General features: G+C 35.3%; 1 protein-coding gene across 5 annotated transcripts in view; it reads right to left on the bottom strand.

Annotated features, from left to right (window-relative positions):
- The window catches only part of CCDC171 (coiled-coil domain containing 171), a 276,992-nt gene that overhangs the window by 101,448 nt on the left and 149,755 nt on the right, over positions 1-25,789 (bottom strand). The gene's annotated exons all lie outside the window — the stretch shown is intronic.

A 25,789-nucleotide genomic window follows, 5' to 3' on the forward strand; every position in this document is an offset into this window, starting at 1 on the left:
TGGGGGGAGCAAAGGGGAAGCACATGAAATTTAGAATTATTTAAAACCAGAACTACCACACACTCAAAGTGTGTATATGATTGAAAGCGGATTATGATACCTAGCAGAGAACAGGGAAGCCAAGATTTAAAAATACTACTACTGTCATCATAAATATATCTATAATAGTTCCTATAGACATGTCAATAGACAAACTGGACTCCAAAATAAAATTCACTTCCCATAAATAACTCATGTCAAGAATAGCAACACAACATGATCAACATGTTTCAACAGAGAAAGGTACAAATAATACTTGCATTTGGAATTATTTATAGTCCACAAATATTTTCCAAGTCACAAAAGTATGAAATGTGTTGATTGATATTTGCTGCTTGCTTTCATCTGAAATATTCACTTAGCATAAAAATTTCAAGGGGCAAGTATACAACTTAATCTTGGAACTTCAGGGTTAGTCTTAGAATCAGAAACTCGCAATTTAAAGGAAAATTTTCTAGACCTCATTTAAAATTCCAGGATGTAAAACAGTATAGTGATCAGAGTATCGCTTAGCACTAAAAACCTGCTCATTCCTTTGCCTATGAAATTTCTAGAATATAAGCTTATCAAACAGTTTTTCATTTAAATTTGTTGGACAGTGAGCTGAATAATTGATTGCATATATACAATATATTTTTCTTGTTGCTCAGAGGTTAGCCACACATTAATGTCCACAACTATGCTCCAAATATCCAGTAGAGAATAATCAAAATGTGATCGTTTCATTTGTAAAACTCTTCTGATAGTGTTCTTTTAATACATTCACAATAGGTAGTATAAGAAACTCAAGCTGCCTACATGGAGCTAAAACAATTCACTCTAAGTGTTAGTGAATTGAAAGCAATCATCAGTCAAATCAGGTATTTTTAAAATATTTAGTTTTTAAATTCAGTATTTCACATTTAAAACAGTCAAGTTGTTATCATAGAAATATAAGTCAAAAAAATAAAAATAAGCAAACTGAACTGTGATTACTTATTAGGTATCATATTTCATTTTAAATCTTTAGTTTAACAGACCTTTAAGAACATCCCACTATGGAAATAGTGACTGATTCAAGCCAACTTCAACAAGACAGCAAAAATTTTAGAAGCTGTAGTAAACCTACCGATTTTGTCCCAATGTTAAGATATTTAAACGCATTGAAGAATCATGAGATTTCTTCATTTAAAAAAATAAAACCCGTATTTGAGTCTTTTTAAAGCCAGTGTTTCTACATGTCTTATTAGGGAGACCATTTCATAGATGGTGTAGATGCTTGACCACTGCATGTACACCTGAAGCTGAATAATATTGTATGTCAACTATAATTTAATATATATATGTATAGTCACGAGATATGGAGTACAGCATAGGGAATAGAGTCAATGGAATTGTAATAGATATATACAATGCCAGAGGGGCAATAGATTAGGGGAGGGGAATTATCACTTTGTGAGGGGTGAAATGTCTAGCTATTACATTGTTTTGTCCACCTGAAACTAATAAAAAACAAAGAGAGACAGAAAAAATTTAAAAGAACAAAGGCTAAACCAAAAAAAAAAAGAGCCAGTGTTTCTGATTATCTTTCAGATAATAAAAAATGCTATTTTCTACCTATGAAGATAAAACAAATGACCCACAACCAGTTACACATAAAGCTTGAATTCCTTTTCCAACAGCAATAACAGATTTGTGTCAATCCATTCAAATTCTCTTGCTCAGTAACTCTTTATGACTAAGGGTGTATATTTGTGAGGGGTAGTGAAGATATATCATCTCTCTAGCCTTGTACAGATGCTGGTCCAATGTGAACTAACCCACAACCTTGGGATCACTATAAAAATCACACCTGACTTTTCAGCAATCCTGTGATATCCTTTCAAAGAAGACAGAACGCATAAAATTAAGATTTCTACTATGCCTAAATCTTCTTTAATTTTCATCTTTCAAGGGCAATGGCAGGGAGCCACCAAACTCTCCTAAAGCTTGCACCATTTCAGACGCATAGCTAAATAATAAACAAAAAGTGGCATAGACAAAGTGATATAGATCATACTTTCTTAGTGTGAAAATTAAGAGATAATACAGTTTTCTTTTTTTAAAAAAATCACAGTTATATAACTTATAGACACAGAACTCTCATTTTAAAGAGCTGAGGGACATAACAATAGAATCTACACACATCAATGGGCCCAGGAAGATGTACAAAAAACAATCAAGATATAAAAACTGATTCAATAATGCCATTTCCCTAATAGTCACCTTGTTAGTTTATACTGACAAAAGTATTTATCTTTAAAAATTCTAACACTGAGCTTTCGAGAAAGAAAAATATATTTACATATATGTGTATATATGTATCACACAGGTGTACCTGTATCATATATAATATGTACTATATGTAAAATTTTAAGTTCAGCTTTTCTTTTCTCCTGTTCAGATTTGTCTAATTAAAACTCATGATAAACTTTATGGACTGTAATATTTCCAACGGAATGACGGAAACCAAGAGGGTGTGCCTCCAGGCAGCAAGGCAACAATGATAAGCAGCAGGTTAGCCACTAATTTCTCAACCAGGGTAGATTGTGAAAGTGTGATGTTCTGATATCCAAGAAACTGTTCAGGAGAGAATAGGATAAATCAAGTTTAATAACTCTGCTCCTAATTGTTCCCCCAATGCTCAACTCTAATTACTTGGAGAACTCTCCTGACTGTCACCTGATATTAAGTTGTTGGAGGCTGAGCCTGGAACAGCGAGATAATCAATAAACATTTAGTGGGGAGAAGAATGAAGATCCTGTTAAGCAGTGGGAACCTGCAGCACCCAAAGCCCTTCCGCTCATGAGAAAACCTGTGGGACAGCCATGGTGATTGCAAAGCAATAATCCACAGCACTGTTTCTAGGCCTTGAGGCCTTTAGGCAACAGTACGTTTGAGGAAAAAAGGTTAACACGGTCACCCTAATTACAGCCCACTTTCACATACTTCATATATAAGCGAAGACAAGCCAATTAGGTAGAAAGGAAGATAAGGGAAGTTTTATTTGTATACTAATTAAACCCCTGATGAAATTAAAGGAAAAACATACAGCTCTGTAATTGTGTCTGAGAAAGGTCACTTCAGGTTCAGTTATCAAAACAGCACAGCCTTGAGATATTTCACTTAATCCACAATACAGCCCTCATTTTGTAGTCTGGTCTTAGTATTTACCAAAAAAAAAAAAAATTCAAAGCCTGATACTGCATTTATCTTTAAACTGTGTGGTGAACAATTTTAACTGTAAGAAAGTTAATGCTAAATATGATAACAAGAGTTTTTAAAAAGACAAAGAAATAGTCCAGCTACACAAGAACCAATGCCACAATATTATTTATCAAAGATTCTGAGTTTTCATGTTAAACCCAAAAGGTTTTAAAGCAAATTTTTAGAACAAAATCCTAAACTATTTCAAAAGCTATTCTGCAATATATTTATTGTATCTAATTTTAGATAATGATATTATTGCTCACCTTCATGTACACTTCTCAGAATCCAAGAAAAAAAACACTATTCTTATAAGAAGATATTTTTATATCTGACTGCCTAAGATGGTCATGAAAAGCTATTTACGACTAATGAAAGCTGGCAGGAAAAGTGTGGATACCAAGGAAACACAGTCATGTGTCGCTTAACGACAGAGATTCGTTCTGAGAAATGTGTTGTTAGGCAATTTCATTGTTGTGCAAACATCATATAGTGCACGTACACAAACCTGGATGGTACAGCCTACTACACACCTAGGCTGTACGGTACAGCCTAGTGCTCCTAGGCTACAAGCCTGTATGGCATGGATAGAATACTGTAGGTAATTGCAACACAATGGTAAGTGTTTATGCATCTGAACACAGAAAAAAGTACAGTACAAATACAATATAAAAGATGAAAAAATGGTACACCTGTACAGGGCACTTACCCTGAATGGAGCTTGCAGGACTAGAGTTGCTCTGGGTGAGTCAGTGAGTGAGAGGTGAGTGACTGTGAAGGCCTAGGACATGACTGTCCACTACTGTGGACGTTATACACACTGCACATTTAGTTAGGCACCACTAAATTTCTAAAACAACGTGAGATTAAATCAAGCGCGAGAGAAGATGATGCAATCAAGAGACTCAGTGAACACTAAATGTATGAGGCTACTGATGGCGCAATACAGCATACTGTTAACAGCAAACACTTTTTATAAGTAGAAAAACTAATGATAAAAAGTATAATATAGTATGTATAGTAAATACATAAACCAGTAACAGAGTTGTTTATTATCATTATCAAGTATTATGTACTTCACATAATTATATGTGCTATATACTTTTATACAACCCACAACACAGTAGGTTTGCTTAACCAGCATCATGGCAAACACATGAGTAATATGTTATGCTACATCATGATGGGTATAACATCACTAGATGACAGGAATTTTTCAGCTCCATTATAATCTCATGGGACCGCCATCATAAATGAGATCCAGTGTTTACTGAAACATCGCATGACTGTAGTGAAGTATAGGGAAAGCTTAGAGATAGAACACATGGTAGATGTAAATGTCTAAAGATCTACATATTACATTTTTAAGTGTCTTTTTTCTTATCTATAGTTTCTGAAGTTTGATAATAAGCATGTATTACTATTGAACAAGAACACAAATTATTTTTAAGTCACACATAATTTCATATTTCTAAAGCTTTAAATGTTTAGTAAGGCTAAGAATTTTTAAATATTTTGTGAATATAGACCGAAATTCTATTAGCTTGCATCTATGAAAACATTTTGTGTAGTGGAAATGTTTTAAACAACAGCTTTATTGAAATATAATTCATATACCACATAATTCACCCTTTTGAACTGTACAATTCAATGGATTTTAGTATATTCACAGAGTTGTGCAACACCATCATGGGAGATCTTTTCTGAAGAGTTCTTTTTTTAAAAAAAAGCAAAACTTAACAAAACAACATGGCTACCTCAATATAGTATGTCTCATTTCAGCAAACTCTAATGTTAAACTATATATATAAAGTTTATAACTTTGGTGAGTTTCAAAAATACAAAATTTATAACATGAATTCCCTGAATCAGAATATTTGATTAATAAATGCAGTATAGTACAAAAGTAAAAGTTATCTGAAAACTGTGTTACAACTCTCCAATAAATATTTCTGGATGTCAAGGGAACCATCCAACAGAGTTCTTTCTCATAAGGGTACAGTGTAGTGGTGCTTTAGACCATTAGGCCAGCTAGGAAGACCGAGCCCCGGGGGATATCGCTTTTATAGATTTTCTTTTGTCTACTGGGAAATATCTATGGATCCACATTCCTACCAACTAAAAGCTAATGGCTTGTTCAATTTGGTATAAAAGTTAGTCATACAAAATGAAAGGCAAGACAACACACGCTAAAAAGAACTAAGCTACATTTCCTAGGTCAAGGGAAAAAACATCTATAACATTTCTTTTTTTAATTTAGTGCTGTCTGACTACATGTTTTGAATTAACATTCCTAGATTGTGATTAACTGGGCGAAACATCTCAGGGTACTAAAACTAATGTTGGAAAAGGAAAGCGCACTGTCTTCAGCCCTACTATTATAATGTGACAACCAAAAATGATACTAATCAAGAATTGAGTAGCTGCTGGGTGTATTACACTATGCAGATTGCCACAGAAAGGATAAAGTTAAAATGACATAGCCACCGAGTTTACAATTGGGTGCACAAGTTAGGGAAGAAACTAAAGAATAAAATAGTTTACAGTAAAGCTTGAAAATCTGTGAGATAAGCAACTAGATAATTTACAATAAATATACAATAGAAAAAGATGCTGCTATATGGTAACATTAATATAGGAATAGATTTTAGTCTTGGTATTTTATATTTTACATGGATAATTTGAATTAAAAGTTCGGCAATTTTAAGTTATCTTCCTTAGGAACCCTATCTTTTATTATTTTCTAATAATAATCTTATGCAGAACGTAGGTGATATATATACTGAAGCTGAAGGTCAAATAACTTACTCACATTTGGGGTTGAATAAATAAATGACAATCCACATGTCCGGTAAGACAACAGATGTGGAAGTGTCCTATGAACTATAAGAGGCCACATGAATTTACCATATGAAGGGAAACATAATTAATGCAATACTTACACTTCTACCTATAGTGTCATTGCATAGTCTTCTTTAAATCCCCACCTATACAAAGCCAATTATGTTTCCTTTTTTTTTACATCATGTATCAACACATATAAACATAATTTTTTTACATAACTACTTCTATCATTCTTGAAAAAGATAAAAGGAAATAAACTAAAACAAGGTTAAAAGAAGTTTTTATAAGTGGGCCTTATGGTAGGTGATTATCAAAAAATGGTGCAAATGAGCAAGGAAAATTCACCTTTAAAATTTCAAAGTATACTGTAACATTTTGTCATATAATGCTTTATGGATATTGGTGTCATATTCTCACATATTCCTTTGAAAATGCCCTCCTAGGGGCCGGCCCAGTGACTCAGGTGGTTGGAGCTCCATGCTCCTAACTCCGAAGGCTGCCGGTTCAATTCCCACATGGGCCAGTGGGCTCTCAACCACAAGGTTGCCAGTTCGATTCCTCGACTCCCTCAAGGGATGGTGGGCTCCGCCCCCTGCAACTAAGAGTGAACATGGCACCTTGAACTGAGCTGCCGCTGAGCTCCCAGATGGCTCAGTTGGTTGGAGCGCGTCCTCTCAACCACAAGGTTGCTGGTTCAACTCCCACAAGGGATGGTGGGCTGCGCTGCCTGCAACTAGCAATGGCAACTGGACCTGGAGCTGAGCTGCGCCCTCCACAACTAAGACTGAAAGGACAACACCTTGAAGCTGAACGGCATCCTCCACAACTAAGATTGAAGGGACAACAACTTGACTTGGAAAAAAAGTCCTGGAAGTACACACTGTTCCCCAATAAAGTCCTGTTCCCCTTCCCCAATAAAATCTTAAAAAAAGAAAATGCCCTCCTAAATTCCATCAATATAAAAAGAAAAAGTTAATCCTCCCTGGTAAACTAACTGAGAGTGACCACTAGTAAAATACAAGTCAAAGAAAAGGAACGTCATGTAAGTGCTCCAAACACACTGAATACTATTTGTTCTAAGGCTCACATATACACTACAAGACTCTGGTAGACTTAAAGTGTTAGATAATAATGAGGTAAAGTGAGAGAAATAGTCAAAACACATTTTAAATAAAAATAAAAATAAAAAAGAAGGGTAATAAAGAGAATCATGAGGGCCCTCTCAACTAGAAAATACATCCAGGAATACACAGAGTAGGCAAGTGGTGTCGCTACATTTATTGTGACACATGGCATGTAAGCAGTAATGTGGTACTAATGATTTCTCCGAGTATAAAACAAACTGCATTTAACTGTCCTACAGACCTTATGAGACAGAAACTAGCTGCAGGTAACAAACATCATGATGCTGCTATAATAAAAGAAGCTCATATCTGACCCTAAGCTCTCTCAGTGAATACCTAAAAATACAAGCGGATAGAATATACACAGATTCTTCTGTTGAGCCTTATCAGCTACGGACTACTCAGCAGGTTCCAAAACCTTCACTCACTTGACAATCCTAGCTATGTGGAGGGCCAAAAAGTGGCTGAATTCCCTGGCAATAATTTAAATGAGTCAAACTATAAATTAGGTTGTAGAAATATATTTAGAATTAATTTTAAAATCTTTTGAGAACTACCTAAAATAATTATCTAAGAAGAATTTGAAAAAAATATGAATAATTTATAAAGGGCTTCATATAGTTGGGTTCTTGACATTTAAAAAAAAAGAAATTATTGTTGGAAGAATTTTTCAATTTCAAGAATTCTTTTTGTGATGTAGCTGAATAATAGGGTAGATAACCCTATATGATAATTAAAATACCCTCACATTAATAATTTCATGGTACTATAGAATTTAAATAACTATCTTGAATATGCTGCATATTAAATAATATTAATAACTGTAAATCAAGTATCAGCTGGTTAAAAATCAATAATTTAAGAGAATCTGAAGATCAAATTTAAACTAGAAAAATAAGCGTAGGTCCTCTTAGACTTAAATATAAATAAAACAAAGCCTGAATATTTTTCTTAAACGTTTATTCATTGGATAAACTTTTGTGTATTAAGTGTTTTACCACTGATTTCTATCATAATTTTAGAGGGATATGTATGGAGGAAAAAGTTCTGAACAGCAAACATTTACTTACTTTCACTATCTGGGGCATTTCATCTTTGTAATGAAGGCACTAGGCCTGTCCTTAAACAACGCCTATCATACTTTAAGTGCTCAAGAAATGTTTTCTATTATAACTTATCTCCCCCAAATCCTGGGTAGAGACGCGGGGGAAATAGCTTGAGAGACAACCTAACCGTATCATCGTCATCATACAAGCATTTTATAGCTACATAACTCACTTGATTATTCGCAGTCCAGTGAGGTAAATGACACCGTCATCCCTATTTCACATACAAGGAAACTGAAAATCAGAGAAGTAATGGTCCCAAGGTCATGTAACTAACTACTAAATGGGTTTATGCCAAAACGTGAGGCCAAGTCTTCTAAAGCGAATCCCTTATCCTTTTATCCTGTATCACAATGATATTAGTAACCATCTCTCCAGATTTTCCATAAAATCCACTGACTGGGAAATGCCCATGGAAATATAAAACCTGTACGAATATTTTACCTAATTATCAAGTTCTTAGTAAAATCAGTAAGGCATTTCAAGCTATTTAGATCTCTGCTTTCTACTTATATTGAAATAAACTCCAACAAGGACTTTCGTGTAATATGATACCATACTTTCAACATCAAAAAACAAAGCACGCACAATTCAAGATTCCCTGTGTGAAGGTAGGATGAGTCATCATTTATTAAATGTACTAATGAAACAAAAAATAAATATTTGCAAAGTAGGATGAATTATACAGCAAGCCATTGCAAGTACAGAATTTTGTATAATTCAAGACCATATTGGGCTGCTGCTTTTTTTCAGCCTTTCAAAAGCAATGGAGTTCTCTGTGTCTCTTTCCTTTATAAGTTAGCAACAATAGCACTGAACTTTCCCTGCAGATCTTGAAATTAGGCTGCCTAGTATAACCTCAACTTTTTAAATATTTATTACAAGATTTCTACACTATTATAACAGAATATCAAGCTCTCTAATATCAGCACTTGTAACTAAATGTAAGGAAATCTTAGCTACTATGTAAAAAGCCACCTAAGTGCCTAATTTAATCCAATATGCCACCCTTAAAGAATGGACACCATACAGACTATATTATAGTGCAAAGCAACAGAAGAATTAGTAATTAGAACTGAAATTTGTTAATCAAAGATGTGAAAGTAGAGTTGCATTTGATTTAAAAGAATTCTATTATACTTACTCTGAAGGGGATAAGGGAGAGGAGATGGGAGCAAAAAAAGGGAATTGGAAGAGATCAACAATGCAAATACAGTAGTCCTGGTGCCACTCCAAGTCAGAAACATTTATGTGCAGCATGCCTGTAATAGGTGACAGAAACAAAGCAAATAGCAACTACAACAAAACCTGATGTTTCACTTGGTTGCCCTCACTTCCCATGTAACCGTGAGACTGCATATATTCTAACAAGAAGGTAAAAGTAAGGAGGTAAAAAAAAAAAAAAAATGTTTTTTCATTCAACTTGGCCCCTGCATGAAATCAGCTTCTTCACTGCCCAACCAAAGAAATGGCACCATATTCCAACATGGAAGAAAATCTGGCTGTTTTGGATTTGTTTAGAATGTCATCTCTAATTTAGCACACCTCCAAGGGACTTTTTAGAGGCATAAAAACAAATATAAACAGTTTACTGAACTGGGTAGAGTGAAAGGGGTGAAAAAAATAAACGGCTTAATTATTTTTCCACTAATAAGTTCAACTATCCCCCGTTAGATTTCACTAAGGGATTCCTAAAGATACTTCTGACTATACAAGATTTTGGCCTTATACGCTTGCTGATTCTAAAACTTAACCTCAATATAGGATGTGAGTCTACTGTATTTATTTGTTCATTCAACATACATTTATTATATGCCTATCCATGCCAAAGCTATAAATAATATAACTGGCACTTCCTAAATACTTATTTTAGGCCAGACATTAACACAATTAGTCTTCATAACAACTCTTTGAGGTAAGTAATACTATTATTCCCATTTTACAAATGAGGAAACTGAGGCACAGAGTTCAAGCAACTTGCCCAAGGTGACATACAGTCAGTTCTAAATCAAGCACTCTAACATGTAAGTAAATACAAAAAATAAACTCTTCTCAGAAATGACTTCCTATCTGGAAAGACAGAAAAGGTTTAAAAGGCAGCTAGTATTAAAACTAAATGGTCAGTATCGTGAAGAGCAATCTCAGCACAATAAAATGGCGTCTTCAGAGAAGTACTGGTGAGGTACAGCTAAAGGCCAGGTGCTACTGAAAACGGAAGGAAAAGGACTAGAAAAGTATATGTGGGCCATAGGTCAGAAAACTAGACTTTTTTAACCTTGTAAATGATGTTTGAACAGAACTCCAGGAAGAGTAGCACCAAGATATCTTGGGGGAACACATGAATTAGTGGACTCCCAACCCCTCCCCTTCTTTCAATCAGAACTTGCTTTAATGTTTTCAATGAGCTTTTGTACACAATTTTGTTCAAAGAATGGCTCGATGACTAAGTACTTGCCAACTATTGTCACAGAAAGCCATTGGAAGCTGCTGAAGGATTCCCAGCCGTGGAGCAACATTCTCTGATCTCTGTCTCAGGGATCATTTATAAAAAACTATAGCTGCCAAATTAGAATAAATACAAGAGATCACTCTGGTCATACTGCAGCACCTCATTTACATCTTCAGTTGGACTCTAACGAAGGTTTAATAAGATTTCACCTTTGAATATAAAGATTCAGTGATTACTAGATTCAACAGAATTTTAAAAAGAACTGGCTTGTAACAGATAGTTTTCCTTAGTATGCTAAAGAGTATTATATCAAATTTACTTTTACATTGCTCAAGCATAGAGTATATATTACATATTTATTTCATATAAATGAAGCATCCTAGCCATATTTTTTCTATTTCTACTAATAACTCTATGAATTCCTACAAATTATTTGAATCATATGACAACCATAAATTATGAGTCACAGCAGAAATATATGATTAAAAGAATATATTATTTTAAGAGCACCAAAAAAAAAATGATTAACAATTGAATTTAGCTATTGTTTTCTAGGGAGAACTACAATTTGGCCTATAAATGTTTCTTTACATTTTATTATACCAATAGCAAAATGGTTATTACATTGGGTTATTTTGAAGAAAAAAGTGATCAAAAAGTTACCACTAGCAATAACCATTAAGTGAAGTTTCTAAATAACTAAATGAGTTATATGGTAACTGAACCATAAAAGTTATTTTTAACTTATCTAACAGAAATATAGAGCTTTTAATTCCTCTTCACGCCTATTAATTATATAAAAAGAGACTGAAGCTGAGTAACATAGAGGATGTTAAAGATGAAGGCTCACATCTAAAATAACCACAGTTTCAGCAACAGTTAGCAAATTCAAACAAAGAATTAGAAAAGAGCAGAGAGATGGACCCAAACCTCAGTGTAATTTCTTGAGAAACCGTGCTTAGGAAAACTTTTGTCAGTGTTTGGGTAGTAACAGTTGAAAAAATATTGTTTTCCTGGGCAAGTAACAATATAACAAAGCATTATTTTACAGCTTTGCTTCGAATGGAATTTTCCCGTATGAGGAAGTTGTGTGTGTGTGTGTGTGTGTGTGTGTGTGTGTGTGTGTGTGTGTGTGAGTGCGCGCATACACATGTATATATACATACTCAATAAATAGTACCATTTTGATTACAAAGAGCTTCCTATAAAATTAGTATGGTTTACATTTCTGATACCTATGTAGCAACCCATTCACCTGAAGAAAAAAACACAGCTGTTCTAGCCTTCTAAATGAGCGACATCTCCATCTAGTGGTAACTCCTTGAAATGGCAGGCATATGGCTTCTGGAGCCTAGAAAATGCTTTACGGAATGGAATGTGGTTAAGTATTCTAGAACACTCAAGTTTACTTAGAGAAAAACAACATAACACACTGAATAATATTTTTCTTTTTATACTAAGAAAAACTCTACAGCAAGAGAGAAAAGTGCCAGCTAGACATATGCATCCTTGTTTTCAACCCTCCAAACAAACTAGGGATAAAAGCTACAGATTTAGTTAAAATGTAAAGTTATACCAAATCCAGTCAATGTGGCTAACTAGAAACCAGATCATTCATCTATCCTGCAATTTAGAGAGTAAAAACAAAATTAGTTATTGTAGTGGATTCCATTTGTTCCACCTCACTAAGGAGAAAGTATGCTCTCCAGTCCTACTGATACCGTGTTTCCCCGAAAATAAGACCTAGCCAGACCATCAGCTCTAATGCGTCTTTTGGAGCAAAATTGAACATAAGATCCGGTATTGTATTGTACTGTACTGTACTGTATTGTATTGTATTATATTATAATTTATTATACTGATCTTATGGTAAAATAAGACCGGGTCTTATGTTAATTTTTGCTCCAAAAGATGCATTAGAGCTGATGGTCCGGCTAGGTCTTATTTTCGGGGAAACACAGTATCTGTCTTGACAATGTAATTGGTAGTACCTGTTCTGGAAAGAGGATTATATGTTCCCATCCTGTCAGATCTGGAAGTACCCAAGTTATTGTCTTTGGCCAATTAAATGTGAGCAGAAGTAAAATAGTGTCACTTTCTAGCAGACACAAGACAAGCAATGTTCTATACAGAGACCTTTCCCATGAGACTGGCAGCATCCGAGGCAGGGGCTACTCTATCAGCCATATTCAAAGGGTGAGGAACCATCTAGCAGAAGCAGAGCATTTCCCTGATGGAAATGTATAACGTGTGAGAAAGCACTTGTAATGTCACTGAAGTGGAGTCATTTGTTACTACAACATTACATAGGGTATCCTGACTGATACAGTTCTATCCTATATATGGCAATATACTCTAGAATTTATACAACTATGAAATCATCAATGGGTACTTTAGAAAATCAGTTTCTAGCCTGATTTAATATTGGATCATCAGTAGAAGAAATGAATTTTAATTAACTATTAAAAACCACAGAAAGTCATTTGATTATTAGTCAGTATAAAGATATGATAAAAACATATCACTATCTTACAGAAAAAAATTGAATTTTCACATTACAAATTAAAATAAATTTATCTGTACTGCTATAATTCATAAAAATCATTTTCTTCCAAAAACTTTCCTAACTTGTATTTCGTGTATATATGTTTGAATTTAATATTTTCCACTCTGAAAGATCTAATGAGAGAAAATGTCTAAATAATTCCTTTGTTCTTTTTCTTTTCCTTCTTAAAAATAAATTATATTCATTGACACTTTAAAATGGCCATGATATATTTCTATCAAGTTTTTAAAAGGGCTACTATAACATCGTAAAACATGATACCATATCCTTAATGAGTATATGATACACCTTTTACTAATATGCATGTAAATATATAAATGTATACATTTAAAATTTTGAAAGTATACACCAAAATGGCAACAAAAATACCTTTTTCTTATTAGTATTTTTCCATTATTTTCAACAGACTATATATAAACTTTATGAAACAAAAAAAATGCAATTGACACAATTTTCATAAGATCTTAATTTAAATTTATATACAATATATCATAACAGTAGCTGAAATTGTTAAATATGCTCTACTAAACAAGAATAGGAAATTAATCAGTTACATAACCTTATATCAAGTGATGAATATATATATGTATAAAATGCATTTAATCACCATCATTTATCAAACTCCTTGGGAAAGAAGGTTTCAATTATTTGTTCCCTTTCAAGAGAATAAGCAGTGAGGGCCTTAATATGAATATTTCTTATGCTAATAGTCACATCTAAATACATATCCAACTGATTAAGGGGATTATGACAAACCCTCTCCATAGTTAAAGTTGCCTCTTTTTAAGACTTTTCACCATGACATAGTATAGAAGCCCTAAACCTACATTCTTTACAGACAAATGATTTTCTAAATTCCACAAGGACTCTATGTCTGTTCTGTGTCACAGGACTCAGATCAGAAAAACAGATGAATTCTATTTCTATCACAGAAGCACTCTTGATGATTTTGGCGTGCTTTGATACTCTGATTTTACTCCTGAAATAAGATTAAAGCACTATAAAGGTGTTTCCTGTTTCATCCATCACAGCAATTTTTCTTGTTGGTACCCTTAACAATAATCCTTGTACAGTACATATACCTCCCTAAATACATTTTAGAATTGAGCCAGGTTTTTGCTATCAGAAAACAAAACTAACAAATATGTTTTACCCTTTATAGTGTTTGGCATTCTAATTTTATAGCGGTTAACACTACCTTAGTTTTGTAAATTAAAACATAGTAAATACAGCATTTCATAAAATCAAAGCACTAGAAAGTCATTCATTAGGTAACTTTTTAATTGTGAAAATACTAAAATACAGTCCAATTTTTCAAGATTAATAAACACTGGTGTTTTCTGAAATAGCATTAAGTCAGTGATGTAACAGTGAAATATTACTATACTTCGAAATAAAACTTGAGCATGTTAATTAAACATTTCCTATAAACAGAATGGTTTAATGATTTAGCCCTACATAGGAGTAAAATTACCTCTAAAATGATTTAAACATCACCACTCTATCTTGTCAGAAATATAAACCTATAATGAGGCAATTACCTCCAAAGTCTGAGACATTTGTATTTATACTCATTCCAGTACAAATGTAATATTCTAATGTCGGTTACTAAAATTGTTCACAGTTAATAATTCTGAAACAAAACCATCACTAAGTCTCAGAAACTTTAATGAAAACTAAAACACATTCAGAGAGTAAATAAATTTTGATTACCCTTTATGTTATAATGTACTATTTACTAAATTAAAAATGGACCCATTGAAACAACAAATAAAAGTATTTTCATAGTTAACCATGGACTATTTGTAATTAAAGTATACAATTTTGGTCATTGTTATAGTGCATTCAAAGGAAATAATTTTTCTACTAGAGAAAAGTCTTACTATTAACATTATCATCATCAATAAACACTTTCAGTTCCTTGTTCCACCAATTACTAGCTCTACGACCTGGGGCTAAATTCTCTGTGCTTTGCTTTCCTTATCTGCAAATTATGGATAGTAATATTTATCTTAAAAATTATTTTAAGGATTAGATGAGATTTACCTGTTAATTACTTAAGAGTGCTGAGAAAATAATACCTAATCTAAGGACAGGTGTTAAAATTTACAGTCCCTGAAGCCACAGTCCACAACAGAGGTTACAGGATTACAGAGAATCTCTTCTGAGAAATACAAATCGTAAGATTATAAAATTGCGTGTTTATATTACACAAAGTATTTTTAGCATATTATTGATTCAGTTAATCAAAGAAACTAAAGACTCTCATTTAACAATGGCAAAAATCATCTTCAGTCATTTTATATTTTATGTGGTATGACATAAATGAATATCATTTACAAAATTCCAAATAGTTTACATATACTTGAAAACTGGTTTTCAGACCAAAATGTGTATTTCAGACTAAAACTTAGCTTCATTTAAGGATGGAGTACCAAAAGGTCAAATGCCAACCACAGCTAAATAAGGTCAAATTAGAGGAAAAAGAGATTTGACTCCTACCAGATCTGACAATTAAGTTCGCGAACCTTGTTGCAATGATGTTGCTAACAACCTTTTTTGATATCAGACAGGTTTCCATTATGAATTTGTACCAATTGGATAAACAGTTAACCAAGTTTACTATTTGGAAGTGTTGAAAAGGCTGCATGAAAAAGTTACATGACCTGAACTTTTCACCAACAATTCATGGCTCTTGCATCACAACAACACACAAGCTCACACGACACTGTCTGTACTCACCTGATCTGGCCCCCAGTGACCTCTTTCTTTACTCGAAGATAAAGGAGATACTGAAAGGAAAACGTTTTGATGACATTCAGGACACCAACGGTAATACGACGACAGCTCTGATAGCCATTCCAGAAAATGAGTTCCAAAGTTGTTTTGAAGGGTGGACTAGCTGCTGGCATCGGTGCATAGCTTCCCAAGGGGAGTCCTTCAAAGGTGACCGTAGTAATAATATTCAGCAATGAGGTATCTAGCACTTTTTCTAGGATGAGTTTGCAAACTTAATTGTCTGACCTCGTTACATCACTGAGAAGCCCATTGTAAACTTAGTTGGCCTATGATATTTCACAACCAAAAAATTTAAAAATAAAAATCTTTACAGACTTAAACTTTAATGAAAAGGAAATGAAAATCCTGGGTAAAGTTGAATAAGATGAAAAGTAAAGACACCCTGAAGAAAATTCCATGTAAGTAGTAATTCTTTACAAACAGCAAGACAAACAAATATGAGGCCAGGGCAAGGTACAAAAAATAATTCAAAACCAAATACCCAGACACCCTCTAACTATAAAGGACTTTAATATTGCAACAAAACCAGAGACAGAAAGAAACCCAGAAAAGTCATATACATTGGTATTCAGGCCACCAGGAAAAATATGATTTCAAACATTTTTTAAAAGGCTGTTTTGTAGGCTTATTGATTTCTTTTGCACATTTCAAGGTAAAGTAGTTACTTTGAGTTGACTCAATAACATAACAAGGATCTCTAAGGAATCTGGATTTAACAAGAACCCTATTTTTGAAAGAAAATCTAAAAACAAGTTACAGCTCAAACTAACTATAATAAATGTATGTAAGTACATGTGCTTAACATGCAATCTACTTATGCAATAATCCCATATTTCTTCCAAAGCATAAGTCAATAAATCTTTCCTGTTGCACTATAAATTCCAAGGTCATGGACAAAGATGTTTATTAGTATAATTACAATGTAGAAGTAATACCATTAAGCCTCCAGTTCCAGGTTTTGTAAATTAATAGAAATAGAAGACGAAGAAAGTGTCAAGTGTGGTTTTAATTCTTAGACACACACACACACACACACACACACACACACACACACATTCCTGGTGTAGCTCTCTTCTTTTTCACGATCTAACTTTCTGATTTAATTTTCACTTGATCTTTGAAGTTACTCACATTTTTAAAAAGTACTCACAAAGTACAGTTTTGTGATCATTAAAATTAAGACACGGCCTTAAGAAAAGAGGAAGAGCCAAAATTGATAAATGGCTGAAGGGAACTCATTTATAACACAATTAATCACTCAACTTTAAAGAAATTCTTCAACAAGATCTCTATGTTCAATTTCAAAATACTTAACATTCTACACAAGTCTTAAACAGTGTTTGAAATCTATCTCTATATAACTGCAATATGCATAATACAGTAGGTTCTTGATTGCCCTTCAATACCCAATGGCTTCACTTTCTACTCCCAATAATAGCAGAGAATCAGTATTTCAGAAAAAAAAAGTTTTTGACATTCTGGTCAAAGATTTTGGGTGTTTGGTTTCACATGAGAAAGAGAACTGCATTAAACAAAAATATCTAATTTTCAAAGTATGTGCTTCCTATTATTATGGACTTTGTTATCATTAGAAATGCTTGAAAAGATGAGGCAGTTGTTTTGAGGTTGATTTGTTTTGTTTGGGGGAAAATCTCTTTTTTAATATGCTTTCCTTCTAATAAACAGCAAAGAGTAGTACAGTAGGTACTCAGAAAATAGCTACCCCTGCTTTCTTCTGTCACTAGAGAATATATGAATTATAATACTATAGAGATCGTTATGCACCCTTTGGTTACAGCATATCTAAAACATTAAAAGCTAAAGAAAATCTCAGGTTGTCTAGATCTGGCGGATCTTTCATGTCTTCCTTCTAAGAACTTTTCACCACCATAGAAACAAACAACAATAAAAACACTTTCTTATAAGGATATTTAGTTTAAACTATATAGTCACTTAATGCCTCAGCACTTATGAAAATATAAAGTGACCCAAACAGCATTTCAACAAGGAATTTCTGGGTACACCAATGGAAGCACTACCTGAGGACAACAGACCTAGTCAAATCTCAACACTTCTGTAAAAACACCAACTCCTCTACCAAAGACAACAGGTAACTTTATTCTTAACAATCTCCACAGACTTCCCCAATCTCACTTATTCACTAGTTGAGCTGCTATTGATATTTGCTACCATTACGACACAATTCTTACACATAGTTTTAACATACATAACATGAATCTCTTGCATAACAAGTTTTGCAGTCTTGTCAGTAAAAGAGAAAACACATGGTAAGCAGATTCATAGCAATTTAAATTTTAGCTACTTTAGACGTTGAAATTAGTAACTTTCATGGTTCCCTGTTTATCCAATCTCACATCTTCAGATCTTTCACCTCTTCCTTTCCTTCTTCTCATTCTCTCTATGTATTTTCAAGTGGCTTTCAATTCAGGCACACCTAGGTGAACCTAAACTTTGTAAACTTGACCACAATTTTCCTTCAGGTCCTCATCTATCATCTTTTTGTTGTTGTTATCGTTGATTTTCCAAAAGTAAGAATCTGTATCTACTACTTTCATTCCCCATCCACACACCAGATGCAATGAAAGAGTAGGAATTTTAGAGCCAACAAATCTAAATACAAATTCCTACTTTAATACAAACTAGCTAAGGGAACTTTATCAAATAACTTACATCCCTGAGTCTTATTTTCCTTATCTGTAAAACAAAAACAAAAACATTGTGCTGTCTATATCATAGGTTGTTGTGAGGATTGACTGTTATGATATATTTCAAGTATCTAGCAGAGAGCCAGATACAGTAATCAAGTAATAAACAAACTAAATGCTTGCTATTCTTTGCCACGGAAGTCTGGCCTCTGGTTCCACCATTCTCCTAACAGAGGCAGGACTCAACCTGCTAGTGTCCAGCTTCCATTATATGTCAATCAAGAAGGAGAAAACTGACTTATTAACTAAGGATACACAAACCCTGGTGATTATTTTTGCAAATCAACGGAAGTTTATTTCAGGACCTGTTTTTAGAAAAGAGTGAAATAACGTTACAGAAAAAAATAGTTTTAATGTAAAATTTACAACTCTCTGACAACCTACAATTTTCACAAATAATACCACTCAGGCTTTTATAGTACCCTCTATCTCTACAAAGGCCCTCTCTGTTTTGTAGTATGCTTAAGTATATACATACAGAGGTGCCAGAAAAATGTATACACATTTTAAGACAGAAAAAAACTATTAAAATTTTATTACTCAATATATACCAATAACCAAAGACGAATACAAGTCACATTTGACTTCTGCAGTTACAAGACGTGCTCAAAGTGGTTACCATCAGCATCCAGACACTTCTCATTACAGCAAACAACTGCTTGAGCAACACTGATCAAAGTGTCCACTTGTATACATGTTTTTGGCATCCCCGGTGTATGTTCTCCCCTAATAAACTGAGATGTACTTGGGGAAAGGAACAATTATTTGTTGAATAAATCTTGTCTTTGAAAACTATCTTCTTTTAAAGGGTTTCTACATATAAATCTAAGCATATGCAGATATATTTTAAACACAGTTTTCGATATAGATTCAAACTCACTACATAATATTTCTAGGTATTTGACATCACTGAACAAGCTTTCAATGAAATTTTTCACATAAAGCTTTCCTAGGTCCTGCTTTTCTGTATCTCCTCTTTTTTCTTACTGCGTTCCAAATAGATCTTTCTTATATCTGTCTGCTCTTTCTTTCACGTCTTCAAGATATTTCATCTATTCCTTAAATCTGACTCTTCACTACAACTACTGACATGCATTTCCTTACTCAAATTGATGATCATCTCAAATTAAATAAAATCAAAAATTAGAATCATAATCTCTTGGATTCCCCAAATTGATCCCCCACTCTATATCTTTATGCTAGAAATAATATTAATCTTACAAAGTAAAATATTAATTAATCTTTTATTGCTCTCTATTCCTATAGCCTCTAATATTTTCTCTGTTATGATGCACTACTATTGAAGACTTCCAAGAAAGGTCCTCATCTCAGATTTCTTTTTTAATGGGTTATAAGAAACAAGATTAATCATTTTCCCTCATTCTCACCCAGAAGAAAGCAGGTCAGGTATGAAGAATTCTAATATTAATTGCTCAGGCACAAAAGAAGGATAGCTTAGAAACAGAAAAGCTTATTCAGCTACAACAAACAGGGGGTTCAAGGACCACAAGACCTTTGAACCCAAGTGGCCTAGTCAATATGAAAGGAACAAAACTTAGGGCACCTGCATGTAACTAGCTTAATCAGATTGAAAATACACATACACAAAATTAGGAATAAGAAAGAGTTGATAATATGAGATACATGTAAACTTTTAATGATTATAAGGAAAAATATGGCATATTCCTAGGCACATATGAAGTATATTTTCAAACTTGAATGAAAGGTGTCTATAAATATATAGAGTCAAGCCAAGTCCAAGAAGGCACAAAGTCCACTTCAAATTGACACTTCCTCTCCCCATCACTATTCCATTTTAGGAAAAAGTATCAACAAACAACAACAAAACAAAGGAAGAGGGGCGATCAACAGAAGAAAGATTTCAAAAAATATAGATGAAAGACGGGAACAGCTGACAAATGAAGTGCGGCAGAGGAAGCTTCAGCCTACTAGACTGTATACGGAAGACATGTACAGAAAACAGGTGTGTTGCTCGACAACCTACAAGAGGCTCGAGACATGAAAACACAAGGTACCCTACAGAGCAGGAGTAAGTCAAGGTGCAAAAGACAGAAAGCATCTGGAAGACGGCACTCAGAACCACGTACCACACCCCCGGCCCCCTCCCCCAACCATGTGCAATCCACAGACATTTACCTGAGAAAAAAAGAGAAATTTGCTCCATAAAACAAACTAAAACCAAACAAGAATTATGGATGAGTTTTCTAAGGGTATGAGTGGCAGTGCTACAGAATAAAAACCAGCATACTCATTTGGGGGTCACCGAGCCCAACAGCCAGCTAGCTCATGGCCCATTCACTCTAAAGGAAAGCCAACCAGTCACCAAGTCTTGCCTCTATACAAAGAGCTCCTAATTAGCTTTTCTTTTTCTTCATTCTTAAATATGAATGACCAAATAAATCTTACACATTTGAGAAAATCTTAGTTCCGGTTCCTAGCGCTACATAACAAATCACTCTAACACGTAGTGGTGTAAAACTACTATTCATTAGGCTTTCAGGTTGTGTGGATCAGGACATAGAACAGGGAGCAGCAGGCACTGCTAGTCTCTGCTCCTGATAACTGGAACCTCACCTGAAGGCTCGTTCACACACCTGGCAGAGGAGGCGTACTTGCTGCCTGAGACTTTAGCTGGAACCATTGGCTATAAACAGCCATACTTAGTTCCATGTGACCTGGGCCTCCCCAGAGAATGATGGCTGAATTCCAACAGAGAACACTGAGAGATTCTAGAGAGAGCCCAGAGCCACAGGAGAGAAGAAACAGGCAGAAGCCAGGTGGCCTTTTATTACCTAGCCCCTAAAAGACATGCAGGGTTGCTTCCACCTTATTCTATTCACAGGGGGCAGTCACAGAAGCCCACCCAGTTTCCAAGAAAGGGAAATAGACTCCACCTCTTGATATGGAAATGGCAAGGTTCTAGAAGCATCTGTGGGACCAGAAATACTGCTGTAGCCATTTTTGAAAATATAGTATTTCACAGCCCCCAACATGAAAGAAAGTGGTCAATGGTAACAGAAAAAAAAATAAAGACCACTGAAGAAACAAAGAGAACTTAAATAATTGTTTATTGTCTGTTAAATACACAGTTAAAACTACAATTTAAAAAGATACAGAAACTATTTTTTAAGGGATGCTATGAAAAGAGAACCAGCGAATTAAAAGCAACTTTTAGAAATTAAACATGAGTACCAAGGACGTCATAGGAATGGTGGCAGTGGGGCGCACTTTTTGAGTTCTCCTCCGGATCTTACCACAAACAGGACATCTATAACCCATCAAAGGACTCTCTGCTCATCACGCAAAATAGCTAAGAGGCTCGTGCAAGGATTACTTGAAGGTGGGCAAATTGGGCGAGCAAGGGAAGAGGGAAGGGAGCGGAGTAGAGATGCGGCCCGCACCTTCGGCTGTGGAAACACGCCTGCATCTGCGGCGGTGGAAACACGGCCGGCATCCACAGCCGCAGAGACGCAGCAGATCCCAGGACGGAACAGAGAACACAAAAGCCAGGAGGTGGGCTCTTTCCCTGTGTCCCACAGCTGATCTCTCCCGCCGAGGGGGCAGCATATCCAGCATTTGAGGCAATAACCTCAGTGAGACCTCCAGTTGGGCCCTACGCCGGACAAAGGACACAAACTTCATACCTGGGCCCCTTTCCCCCCTGCTCTCCCAATCCTACCCCTGCCCTTCCAGAGACTTAAAATGGCCCCTGAACCGAGGAGTAGTGTCAGATTACAGAGGAGCCTTAGTGCTCAGGCTCTGGGAAGCCTGGAGGGCAGCTCTAACCCAGGGAAGAGGCTGGGAAGAGTGTGATTTTTGCTGGGCTAGGAGAGAAGAGACTCCTCCACCCCGAGCCACCACCTTTTCTGGCCTGCCTAGGGCAGGGCAATTACAACTGCGGAGGCACTCCCAGGGATCAGCAGTAGGCGGCCTACGCAGCTCTGGGCTTTCAGCAGCTCAACTGCACTGACTTTGTAGAAACTACCATCCAGACCCCTCAGCCAGATGCATCTAAATCTGCAGTTCCAACGTCACTCTGGGCACCAGGTGACCAGCTCTGCCTGCACAAAACGCAGGGGACTCTTTGGTACAGCAGAGGACAACCTGGAGATTACCTGGTGGGCTTAAGCCAGGACTGGCGCTCCTTTTTGTTTTGTTTTGTTTTGTTTTGTTTTGTTTTGTCTTTATATCTTTGATATCTTTGCCTGTGCTGAGTGGGAGTTGTGGGTTGTTTTTACATGTGAATGTATTTGATTTTTTCTTTGTTGTTGTTGTTGTCATTGTGCTTGGTGATTTGATTTGTTCTGAAATTGCCCTACCAGGGCCCAGCTTAAGAGGCACAGATTCAACATACCCAGAGGCCAACTCCAGACCAAACCAGAGTACGACCGGGTTTGACCTACAAGTGACACACCCAGAGGGAATTCTCTACAGGCACAAGAGCCCATAGAGGCCAAACCACATTTAAGTGGTCAACCCCCACGCAGCAGAACACCCTGCATTGGGCAGAGCCAAGTCTCACAACTAGTCAGCCTAGGAGTTAACCCCACCTACTCACAAGTGAAAAGCAATTAAAGATTTTCTTTAACAGGACAATATACACAAGAGTCACCTTTGGAGCACATGCAGAGGAGAAGAACGAAGTAGTGCAAGTCAAATATAAAGGACACATACCACATAAGATAACCCAGAAAGAACTAAGAACTCTAGGGGATCTACCTAATACATTGAAGCAAACACAGAGAGTCAGCCAGAATGGGGAAACAAAAAAACATGTCCCAAATAAAAGAACAGAAGAAACCTCCAGAAATGGAACCAAATGAAACAGAGGTAACCAACCTATCAGAGACAGAGTTCAGAACACTGATGATAAGAATGTTTAAGGAGCTTAGAGACGACATAAAGAAGGATAGAGAAATCATAATGAACAACCAGTTAGAACTAAAGAACACAATTACTGAAATAAAGAACTCACTTGAAGGAATTAACAGCAGGTTAGATGAAGCAGAGGATCGAATCAGCGACTTAGAAGACAAGTTAGCAGAGATCACCCAAACAGAACAACAGAAAGAAAAAGAATAAAAACAATGAAGATGGTTTAAGAGACCTCTGGGATAACATCAAGTGCAACAACATGCGCATCATAGGAATACCAGAAGGTGAAGAGAGGAAGCAAGGGATTGAGAACATATTTGAAGTAATAATGTCCAAAACTTCCCTAACCTGATGAAGGAAACCAACATACAAGCCCAGGAAGTGCAGAGAGTTCCAACCAGGATAAACCCAAACAGGTCCACACCAAGACACATTATAGTTAAAATGGCAAAGGTTAAAGACAAAGAGAGAATCCTAAAAGCAGCAAGAGAAAGACAGAGGGTTACATACAAGGGAACTCCCATAAGACTATCAAATGACTTTTCTACAGAAACATTGAAGGCCAGGAGGGAGTGGCAGGAGATACTCAAAGTGATGGAAAACAAAGGCCTACAACCTAGATTGCTTTATCCAGCAAGGCTATCATTTAAAGTTGATGGAGAGATAAAGAGCTTCCCAGAAAAGAATAAGCTAAAGGAATTTATTACCACCAAGCCAGCATTGCAAGAAATACTAAAAGGACTTCTGTAAATAGAAGAAAGATGAAAACAATCTAAATACAAATTTTAAAATGGCAATAACTATGTACCTATCAATAATCACTTTAAATATAAATGGATTAAATGCTCCAATCAAGAGACATAGGGTGGCTGAGTGGATAAAAAAGCAAGACCCTTGTATGTGCTGTATACAAGAGACTCACCTCAGATCAAAAGACACACACAGGCTGAAAGTGAAGGGTTGGAGTAAGATATTTCATGCAAAAGGAAATGAGAAAAAAGCTGGAGATGCAATACTTATATCTGACAAACTAGACTTTAAAATGAAGAACATATTAAAATACAAAGATGGGCACTATATAATAATAAAGGGATCGATCTAACAGGAGGACATAACCCTAGTAAACATCTATGCACCCAACATAGGAGCACCTAAATATATAAAACAGATATTGACTGACATAAAGACAGAGATCAACAGTAACACTATCATAGTAGGGGATTTCAACACACCTCTGACAACAAGGGACAGGTCTTCCAGACAGAAAATCAATATGGGAACAACAGCCTTAAATGACACATTGGACCACTTGGATTTAATCGATATTTTCAGAGCATTTCACCCCAAAGCTGCAGAATACAAGTTCTTCTCAAGTGCACATGGAACATTTTCCAAGATAGACCATATGTTAGGCCACAAAACAAGTCTTGATAAATTTAAGAAAATTGAAATCATCAATTGTCTTCTCTGGCCACAGTGCTATGAAATTAGAAATGAACTACAGGAAAAACACTGGAAGACACACCAATTCATGGAGGCTGAATAACATGTTACTAAATAATGAATGGGTCAACCAGGAGATCAAGGAACAAATCAAAAGATATCTCAAGACAAACGAAAATGAAAACACGACGACCCAAAATCTATGGGATGCCATGAAAGCAGTCCTAAGAGGGAAATTTATAGCATTGCAGGCCTACCTAAAGAAACAAGAAACATCACTAATCAACAGATTATCTTCACACTTAAGGGATCTGGAAACAGAACAGCAAAATAAGCCCAAAGGCAGTACAAGGAAGGAGATAATAAAGATCAGAGTGGAAATAAATGAAATAGAAACCAGAAAAACAATACAAAATATCAATGAATCCAAGAGTTGGTTCTTAGAGAAGATAAACAAAATCGACAAACCTTTAGCCAGACTCACTTAAAAAAAGAGAGAGAGGACCCAAATTAATAAAATCAGAAATGAAAGAGGAGAAGTGACAACAGACACTGCAGAAATACAAAAAATT

The sequence above is a fragment of the Rhinolophus sinicus genome, linkage group LG04, assembly GCF_036562045.2.
Source record: "Rhinolophus sinicus isolate RSC01 linkage group LG04, ASM3656204v1, whole genome shotgun sequence".
Taxonomy (NCBI): Eukaryota; Metazoa; Chordata; class Mammalia; order Chiroptera; family Rhinolophidae; genus Rhinolophus; species Rhinolophus sinicus.